Genomic DNA, 10,914 nt, shown 5'->3' with positions numbered 1-10,914 from the left:
AAAGTATATCTTAACCAAAAGCACAACTCAATAATGAGAATTTCATGAATTGAGGCAGGCTGGTAAAAAGAGGGTACTTTTGGTCAGGGTACTGCTGCACCCCAGTAACAGAATCACATGAGAAGCTGCATATGAACACCCATACATTCAGGTGACCCAATAAAAACAGGGAAGCTGAAGATTCAGAACCCTGAAAGGCAGCAAGTAGGAGTTGGGGAGCTTGCAGAATTGGTGTCACAGTCTGTTCCTGCTCATGCATATTTGACTTCCTCTGACTCCCTCCTATTGCCACATACCTCTAAATCTGGGGCAACTTGGTGACTTTACACTACTCCAGCTAGAGTAATTAGGGAATAAATTGTTCCATTTCAGGTCACCATAGACCACAAACACCTTACTCTATGTGGCACCAGGTCTTCAGGCCAGGTTTTGTGAATGTCGGAGGGTAGCTGAAGATTTGTTCATTCACCTGTGGGGAAATTGATCCTCATTGTGCTTTCAGGGCTGCAAGAAGGAAATTCTTAAAGGGGGTATAGTGGAGCAGAAGTTTCTGGCTCACTGAGAGTGTGAGTGTAATTTTATGATGCTTTTCTGGATTAATTGACTCTTTGATATTATGTTATAGAAGTTACTAGAACTGGTTTGAGAGACAAGGGGGAATGCAAAATTCACAGGCCAAGAACTGGATGTAGGCGGGCTTTAGGAAGACAGGGAGCCTGGAACAGGAAGTCATCTCTCAGATTCTGTGGCCCATTCTCTCTCTCTCTCTCTCTCTCTCTCTCTCTCTCTCCTGCCCCACTCCTACCCACTTCCAGTGCCATCCTGCAGACTGGTTTTCTGTGCTTCTACACATGTGATACACTATGACCACACTGATCAAAATCCTCTGTTCCATTACAAATTACAAGAAAGAGAATCTGATGGGTGCAGTTTGGGTCCAGTCAGCCATGGTTGGTACAAGCAAGGTTGTGGAGGACCCTCCTCAAGATGGGGCCTTTCCCAGATATCATGCTGTCTTCGATTAGATTGCCCCAGAACAGATCCTGAATCAAGGATTCAAAGGATTCGAGGCGAAGCTTATTTAAGAAGAAGCTGGAAGAACATATACTCCCACCTCACCCTTCTTACTCCCTTTGGTCACCTGCATGGGCTTTGTGTTTGCCGAACTCTCAAGACAGAAGGTCAGAAAGCCCAGGGAGCCTACTGAATCAGCCCATGTTAGGCCAGCAACCCAGGGCACAGAGGAGGATGGAGAAGGGCAGCAAGTAAATCTGAAAGGGCAGATGAAGACATGATTCAGACATTTATCAAGAGAATCTTATTATTTACACACCCTGACTCAGATATAAAAACAAAAATTATTCCATTTTTCAGTTATAGGTAATTGTAATATTTAAGTGTGCCCGACTCTACAATATGACTCATGAGATCTGAATAGTGTATCAAAACTTGGCATTCATCACTCTTTCATACATCCTGGTATCAGAAGTGTCAGTAAATTCCTGGACAAATTTTAAGCATGTTTTGATTTACATAAATACAATCCATGCCTGTCATAACAAACCTAACCAGTTCAAGGGTCAAAGCCAACATATTTATGTTATGCTCCAGGAGTAGTTATGTCCTAAGCAGAAAGAAATTTGACTTTAGAACAATAATCTTGGATTTTGATCTTCTCCATAGTTTCATGTGTTGCTCCAGAAGTCACTGTCCAGGCCTTCATTTAAACTACTGTCACATTGATCCAATCTCAATCCATAAAGATTTATAGAAATTCTTCCCCAAACAGCTCTCGCCAAAAGCCTCGTGTATTTTCTGAAGCAAACAACAACAAAAATAATTTGTTTGTATTAGTTTCCTATTGCCGCTATAACAAATTATCACAAATTTACTGGCTTAATAAAATACATTTATTTTCTTATAATTTTGTATGTCAGAAATTTAAAATGTGTCAGCAGGACTGCATTCCTTCTGGAGACTCTAGGGAAAAATCTGTTTCCTTGCCGTTTTCAGCTTCACAACACTGCCTGCATTCCTTGGCTTGTGGCCCTTTCCTCCATCTTCAAATCAAGTGGCATAGCTTCCCTTCTTCTTCTTTCCTCTTCTTTTCTCCTTCTCCTCCTCCTCCTCCTCCTCCTCCTCCTCCTCCTCCTCCTCCTCCTTCTTCTTCTTCCACCCTCATATCTCCTTCTCTGACTGATGTTCCTGCCTCCCTCTTATAATGACCCTTGTGATTACATTGGTACCACTCAGACAATCCAGGGTAACCTCTCTACTTCAAGATCTTTCATTTAATCACCTCTGCAAAGTGCCTTTTGCCATGTAAGGTAATGTATTCACAGATCCCAGGGATAAAGACATAGATACATTGAGGAGCCATAATTCTGCCCACCACATTGATATTAGAGTCATTCCCTTGACACCACGATTTATAAACACCCAAACTAAAAAAGAGGATATTTATTATTCTACACATTTTCATAGCAGAAACTCTCTATAGTCTTCAAGGGGGAATCTCAAGTCTACCAGAAGAAATTTATAGAGATTGCAATGGGGTGGAAGAGCACTCTCTCCCAGCAATTCACGAGAGGTGCTTGCCCTTTTGGAGTAAAGACTGAACTTGAGATAGAGCTGAGTGCCAGAGACAGCAGGAGAAGAAAGAGGAGGAGGAGAAACTGGGGGAGAGAAATCTTTTTAGGCTAGCTGCAAAGAGTGGTTGCATTGAGTCTTCTAAACCCAAAATTTGGTTAAGGGAGGCGGGGAAAAGACGTTAGCCATTAGGGCTACGTTAAACCCAAGAATTCATTTGTTAGTTTGAGGCTGATTCTCCAGGGAGACTTCCTGCTTCACTGATACTTGGCTTTGCTAAATTAGGTTTTTTTCCAAGCTTCTTCCCAAGCCTGCTGTTGGTCTGATCAAGCATCTTCTTCCACTCACTCTCGCCCCTCTTTGTTTAGATTTAATGTATTCTTGAGATTTCAAGGAGGACTCATTATCAAAGTATGTATACTTACCCATCATTCTCACTTGCTCTATCTTGGACCAGTGTTAATAAGCAATGGGTTATTTTTCCTTCGCACCAGTCTATAGAGAAAAGGATATTAATTTATTTTGTTTAAACTAAGCAAACATATTCAAAGCCTAGAGATATTTTTATTCTCTACACTGTCATATAAGAAAAACTAAACTGTATTTTATGCCCAATGTGGCACCTTATATTTTCCAAAGATGGCCGCAGTAATCTCATTGTCTGCTCTTTACATACATATGTATATATATGTATACCTGTATAAAATGTATGACATATGACATGTTTGTAACTGACATGGAGATATGTAGACTTTGTTCCCTCCCCTTTAATCTGGGTGGGTTTGTAAATTATGCAAATGGTGTAAATGATACTATGTGACTTCCAAGGCTAGATCATAAAAGATAGCACAGCTTTGCCCACATTCTCTTGGGATACTCACTGTTAAAACCCAGCCACCTTTCTGTGAGAAACCCAAGCCAAGACAGGGAGAGGCCATGTGTTGGTATTCCAGCTAATAACCAGCAAGCACTGCCAGACCTTTGAGTAAGCAAACCTTTGGATGATGTCATCTTCAAGCTGTCAATTCACTCTGCTGTTTGAGTCTTCCCAGATGAGGCCTCACGGAGCCTCATGGAGCAGAAACAGGATGTCCTCACAGTGCCCTTTCTAAATTCCTGACCCACAGGATCCATAGTCATAATAAAACGATCGTTGTTTTATGCTACTAAGCTTGGTGCAGTTTGTGTTGCAGCCAATGTCAACTGAATACTCAGGTAGATAAAAATGTGGAAGCACACAGGCATTCCTTCCAGGAAACACAATTATCTTAACAAGATGCCCGATTCTTGCCATTATTTCCCCAGCTAGTTTCTTATGAATAACAAATGTCTCAACCCCATAAATCTAATCCAGAGCTGGTTTTCCCTTCCTCTTCCAATGCAATTCATCTTTTCCCAAGCAACTCATGCGTCCAGTGCTCAATGTTCTAGAGATTTCATGAAACCTCATAGAACCTGGAAACAAATACCACTTAAAAGGACAGACTTAGTCTTTTTCTTAAAATTTATTTTTGTACAAACCTGTTTTTGGGGGGCAGGGAGAGGAGATGGGCAAAACAAAATGACAAAAGTGGAGAAGGAGGTTGCAAATGATTTACCCATTCGATAGAAAAAAATAAACCTTATTTTCACTTCTCTGAGATTTTTCCATCCTTAGAATATTGGTGATAACAGATCTATAGGAATGGATCCCTTTTCTGAGCTAGTTTTCTGATCTGTTTTACTAGGTTAAATTCCCCTTCAGCTCTGCCCACCCTTCAAAAATACCTAGATTCTGAGCTCAGGGAGTAATCATTTCCTGATAAAGTGTTTTGTGAGGTCAGTGATATGGAGGAAGTTATTTATTCTTTCATTCAGCTAATATTTGTTTTGGCTCTGTGGACAGGAGGCAAAATAAGAAGAGATGATGGCTGAGATGGGCATTTGGGGTGGGGCAGACAAATGATTTAATGACTTAAAAACAAAACCCATGTGATTGAATTAAGTGTCCAACACTGATACCAAGGAATTTGCTCATTCCTCTGTATCGCCATTTAGAGAATGGGAAGTAGACAATTGACTTATTTTATAATATTTCTTGAATAACTCTATTAGAGTGAACTTATCCTTTTAAATGTCAGTTTCTTACACTTGAATGTCATTGCTTTTTTGATGGATAGCTCAAGAAAACAATGGCTGGCTTCCCTGTGTGGATGGACAAATACAGGCTGTGATTTTTATAACACTTTATTAATGCTTGACTTCACTTAAAAACACAACTTATGGAAAAAGGAGACTGAGAAAGCATAGATGACTGAAATCCTCTGACCTCCTCTAAAGCACTGTATTGGCGCTGTATACTTCTCCGCCCCCCCAGCCTTATGTGGCAGACGGCAGTTTGCAAATAGATTGACTACTGTCTCACTAACTTCCTCTCCCTGAGCTGGTGGTGCTCTTCATCAGCAAGAAAGAGGTGATGGCCTTTTTGATGATGACTAGGGACAGAAATATTCATCCTCATAACACATTGATATCTCGAAGATGGTGTCTCATTGGCTCTATCCCAAGCAGGGATCAGAGCCTCAGAATTATTAACTCATTTAGTCATTGCAACAGTTATTAAGGGAAGATATTGTTATTAAATCCCCATTTTAAAGACAAGGAAATTGAGGGACAGATAGGTTGAGAAACTTGTCCAAGGTTATAGTGAGTGGGAAAGTCAGATTTTGAACCCTGAATTCTGGCTCCAGAGTTCATGCTCTTTGCGTTAGACAATGATGCTCTTGAGGGACGCTGTATCCCTCTTTATTAAAAAAAGCAAAAATTTGCCAGAGGGTAAGGGGGGCGGGGGGTGGGGGGTGGGAGATGAGGGTAAGGGGGATTGAATATATGGTGATGGAAGGAGAACTGACTCTGGGTGGTGAACACACAATGGGATTTATAGATGATGTAATACAGAATTGTACACCTGAAATCTATGTAATTTTACTAACAATTGTCACCCCAATAAATTTAATTAAAAAAAAAAAAAAAAAAAAAAGCAAAAACAAAAAAACACTAACAAACAAAATGCTCAAAACAAAAATTCTAAGAGGCCAAATTGCTCGTGCATTATAGACTCTCCTATCCACTAATTGATAGTTACAAATAATAATTCTATTTTTTTGCAGTTAATTGTGACCCCCAAAACATTAGGACGTATTGTTTTGGAGAACGTATTCTTGGAAAGGACATGTTTATGACTAGCAGACAGCAGGATCTGGTTTGCACAACATTTTCCAGTGAAGCAGTTGGTTTTCAAAAGCTGTCAAGGCTTCTAAAACAAAACCTGGGACAATGTCCATACCAGAAATATAAAAGGGCAGGAAATATCTAACTTCTCACAATCATCTGAGAGAAGCTAAGAGGACTTGACTGGTCACTTACATACTTTCTACCATTCCATCCTATCTCTATTTGTAAGTTTACATACCATCATCTTTGTGGTTGTGCATTTATCGCTAAGGCCAAGTGGGAAATTCTAGATAATTGAGATAATTGTAGGGAATTTGGTTCATTTATATTGTCAACAGAAGTTGACTTGTCTACAGTACTTCCCTTGAAAATCTCCACCATCACGTCACCCTACACACACACCATGTGAGAGATTGGTGGGAAGAACAGTCTTGTTATATTGCAACTTCTCCCATCAAGAGATGGAGTTAATATTTTTGGTGACTTAAATAAGGGCTTGGTTATGTAACTTGATGGTCCAATGTGACATTAGTAAATTGGATACATACCGAGGCTTGAAAAATACATTACTTTGAGGCTCAACTCTAGTGCTGGAATCTTTTGTGCCATCATGTGAACAAGCCCAGGCAGGCTAGCCTGCTGGATGATGAATGACATGTGGCCAAATCATCCTGTCACCCTAGCTGATATCAAACTAAGTGCCAGATATGTAAATGTACTGTCTTCCCCTTCTCCCCACTCCCACCCAAGCAATCAACCTACCAACCACCAGACAATTGAGTGGGCCATCCTCGACCATCCAGCCCCAGCTTATCAGACCAGGCATACAAAATGCCCTTTGACCAGCAGAATTGTGAGCAAATGAAGTGGTTGCTGTTTGGGGTGGTTTATAATATGTAAAAGTTAACTGATACACATCCTTACCTCCCCACATGGCTATTTAGGAACCTGCTTTTTCTTATATGATTCTCCTCTCCTCCCCTCATTCCTTATTTAGTCACAGTTATTGGCTCAGGGATAGTGATTGACCCAAGGTTGGCCAATCTGATTCTATTTCTGGGATTTTTTTCAAATTGTACTTAAGAAAAAGAAGCATGTAGTCTCTCCCCAGTAGTAGAATTTGTAAGATGTGAAAGTGGGAACCTCCCACCTGGTCTTAGCAATAAATGCACAACCACAAAGATGGTATGTAAAGTTATAAATAAAGCTATGAATCAATGATAGAACGTATGTAAGTGACCAGGTAGACAAGTTAGACTGTAGTGAATAGTAATGAAGTCAACATAGACAAGAAAGTAGAAATGAGAGATGGAAAGAAAATGCATGTGGCATTTAGGTACTTATACCTCATCCCTGATACTTGCACAGTTGGATGAGTTAACTCTTTCTAGGGTTTCACAAGCCAAAAATTTCCACCTTTTCCCTAAGCAGTTTGAATTGGGTTTCTATCACTAGCTCCTAAAAGAATGCTGATTGATATATCCTATTCATTTGCATACATAACTATTATTCATACAACAAACATATCAGTGATTGTTCCCATCCTTATGTCCAGTATTACATTAGGGATTTCTTTGATTATCTCTTGCTAAGAACAAATGATCCCAAAATTAGCAGCTGAAAACAACAACCATTTTATTATTATCTCTCATGGATCTGTTGGTTGACTGGGATCAGCTGGGTGATTCTTCTGCTGGTTTCATTTGGGGATTGTCATGTGACTATAGTTAGATGGTACCTGAGGCAGAATTATCTGGAGGCTGAAAGCTCAATTAGCTGGAACATCCAAAATGGCTTCTTTAGTTATGTATCTGGCATTTCAGGACTCCTCCTCGTGGCCTTAATCTCCATATGGCAGCATATCGTCTAGGGCCTATCCATTGTTCCTCTCTTTCCAGCTTATATGGTGGCTCAGGGCTCCCCTGAGCTTCTTCTCAGAGATTAAACCTCCTTATGACCCAGGCTTGGGAGCCGCACAGCATCACTTCCGCTGCATTCTATTGGTCAAGCCAGGCACAAGGTCATTCCAGGCACAAGGTCGTTCTAGTTCCCAGGAGAGGGAACAAAACTACTTCTTGATGATAAGAATGGCAAAGAAAATGAAGCCATTTTAACCTACCAGAAATAGCTTTCTGATTTTAACAGGCATTATTTAAATTTCACCTTTATGGTATGCCATATTTGGAGGTTCAACGTATAAGAAAAATCTAAGCTTGAAAAAATGTTAAACGCCAATAAAAATAATCTCCCTACAGCCTGGTATTTCCATGTCCAGGGTTTTATTATAGAACTGGCACCTACTTGAAAAGATCATTCAGATCTTCTATTAAATATAACTTTCTCCATAAGTGGGTTATTTGTGTAATCACATGTTTAAGTTGGCCTTCCTTACTAGACTAGGAAGTTTGAGAAAGCAAGTACCACAACCATTGACAATGTCCCGCCTTCTTCATGAAGCAAGGTATGGTGTCTGTACATGATGAACGCTCCTTAAATATCTCTTGAATGAATGAATGCAGTGATTTTAACCAAAGGTGATTTTGCCCCCAGGAGACAACTGAAAATGTCTGGAGACGTTTTTGGTTATCACAGCTGGATAGGGTATTGCTACAGGAATCTTGAGGGTAGAGGCCAGAGTGCTGCTAAACATTCTACAGTGCACAGGACAGCCCTCCACAGCAAAGAATTATCTAGCCTAAAACGTCAGCAGTGCTGAGTTTAAGAACCATGAATGAATGAATGAATGAATGAATGAATGAATGAGATGTGAAACTAATTGTGTTGTCATAACCTAGTCTATTGCGAGTCTACTGAGCCATAGATTTGCCAATCTTGTCTGCATTATCCTAGTTGATTACCCCCTGGTTTTTCCAGTCAATAACATTGGTTCCACAGTGGGAGAGGAACCAGGACTAGAAGTTTACACCTAGCCCTTACATGCCAGCTCCTCCAAGGGTCCTCACTGTCCTCCTTCTCCTCCAGCCTCAGAGTATTATCCTGAGTTAGATGTGCAGATAACATGGTGTATTGGGTATCTGCCGTTTGCCCCTACAGGTCCAATCTCGACTTTCTTCATTTTGTTCCGTGCCTTGGAAGACTGACCTTTGCGGACTACTTCATTGGGCCCCTCCCCTCTGGCTTCCCTTTGGATTCAGCCAAGAAAGGTGATGGCAGAAGGAGAGTAAGGCTGGAGAAGGTATTTTCCTGGATTCCTCCCTGCTGGTTGCTATAGAAGGCTGCATTCTTCTGCTGAAAGCCAGAGCTTCTGCCAACAGGCTTCAGCTCTCTCTAACTGTAACTTTCACTGCCTGTTGCCCCTTCGGCCTAGGGGTGTGAGTGGCTTCCCACTCTTGCTTCATTTCACTGTACCATCCATTTTGGTTTCCCTTAACCCTCCCACAACTTTGTAAATAGTCTATGAAATTTTTTCAATAATCCCATTAATGTGTAACATCATTTTCCTTCTGGAAACATACTGGGAATTACAAGGCTGCCTGATGCTTTACTTCAAGGAAACTTGCCTCTATAAAGATCTGCTGCCTTATCTCATCCATTGACTTGGATCACCTTGAATACGAACAACACTAAGCAAGCTGAGGCCACCCTGCTCCTTTGGATAACGATTAGTTTATAGTGTTATCCCATCTTGAGTTGCATCCTACAGTCAAGCCCCCCTCCTCTCCTTAATACCCACTATGCATCTCAACACTCCAGGTCCCAGGGTTAACCCAAACTAGGTTCTTCCCTTTACCCAAGTGCGTCATGCTACTGAGGCTGGCAAGCACCAGGGACCTGCTGAGTTGTGACATGTTGGCCCTGAATGACTTATCCTTTCCTGACCCTTTGCCAAGCTCTGAACTCTGGGAACCTGCTTGTCAGCATGGAATCTGCTATAGTTTTGCCAGCAATGACCATCTGTCTGGCCCCTGCTTCCCTGCCTCTCTCTGTGGCATACATGTAACATAATATTTGTTATAGTTACTTTCAAATTTGTTGTCCTTGTAGATCCCCAACAGTATCGGATGCTATCTCTGGCATCTTAATAAGTTATCCAGAGTAATCTAAGAAAGGGAAGAGAAAAGAATTAAATTCTATAGTTCTGTGTCACATTTTGTTTTAGCAATAATTATTGCTGCATAAAAAAGTATCTCAAAACTTAGCGGTTTATTGTACACCTGAAATCTATGTAATTTTACTAATAATTGTCACCCCAATAAATTTAATAAAATAAAATAAAAAAATAAAACAACCTTTTTATTCTGTTTGCAGATACCATGGGTCAGGATTTCAGGTGGAATGCGAGTGATTTGTCTCAGCTTTATGATGTCTGGAGTCTCCGCTGGGAAGGGTTGAAGACTGGTGATGCCTTGACAGCTGTCTGACTTCTGCATTGGGATTGTCAACTGGAGGGCTTACACGGGGCCTTACTATGTGCTACACAGCAGCCTCAGTGTTGTCAGACTTCTCACATGATCGCCTAGGGCTCCAAGACTGAATGTTCCAGTGAACAAGGCTGAGACTACGTGGCCTTTTATGAACCAGCGTCAGAAGCCAAACAGCGTCTTTTTGGTTGTATGCCATCGGTTGGAGCTGTCACAGACCTACCCAGATTCACAGGGAGGGGAATTAAGCTGCACCTTTTGATGAGGGAGTGGTGAGGTCACATTACAGAGAAATAAGTGAGACAGAAAATATTGTTCAATCATCTTTGGCAAGTGCAATCTGCTCAAAGAGCCTTAAAAATAATTGTTTCTTTTAATTTCAACAACTTGTAGAGATAAATGGTGGTTCTCCCATTTTACAAATGAGGAAACAGAGGCAAAGAGAGCAAGAAACTTGCCCAAAGAGAAAGTGGCAGACAGGAATTGATTCCGATCATTAAAATCTTGGGGTGGCCAGTTAGCTCAGTTGGTTAGAGCGTGGTGGTAATAACGCTAAGGTTGCCATTCAATCCCCACATGGGGCACTGTGAGCTGCGCCCTCCTTAAAAACAAAACAAAAAAAATCTAAAGCCCTCTATTTTAATATACCAAGATTATATATATATACATATACATGTATACATGTTTTATATAATGTATGAATGTGTGTTCAAATTAGGATGTCTCCTAT

General features: G+C 40.8%; 1 long non-coding RNA gene across 1 annotated transcript; it reads right to left on the bottom strand.

The window, feature by feature from the left end:
- Positions 1–1,303: 1,303 nt before the first annotated feature.
- LOC109449015 (uncharacterized) lies at positions 1,304–10,296 on the bottom strand. Its single transcript, XR_012491300.2, has 4 exons — positions 10,053–10,296; positions 9,785–9,863; positions 3,015–3,084; positions 1,304–1,815 (listed from the first exon to the last, which is right to left on the bottom strand). It is a non-coding gene; the product is annotated as an uncharacterized LOC109449015 (long non-coding RNA).
- Positions 10,297–10,914: the final 618 nt, after the last annotated feature.

This window comes from Rhinolophus sinicus, chromosome 13 (genome assembly GCF_057876585.1).
Source record: "Rhinolophus sinicus isolate RSI-liver-muscle chromosome 13, RSI-T2T, whole genome shotgun sequence".
Taxonomy (NCBI): domain Eukaryota; kingdom Metazoa; phylum Chordata; class Mammalia; order Chiroptera; family Rhinolophidae; genus Rhinolophus; species Rhinolophus sinicus.
This window is presented reverse-complemented; position numbering and strand designations above follow the sequence as displayed.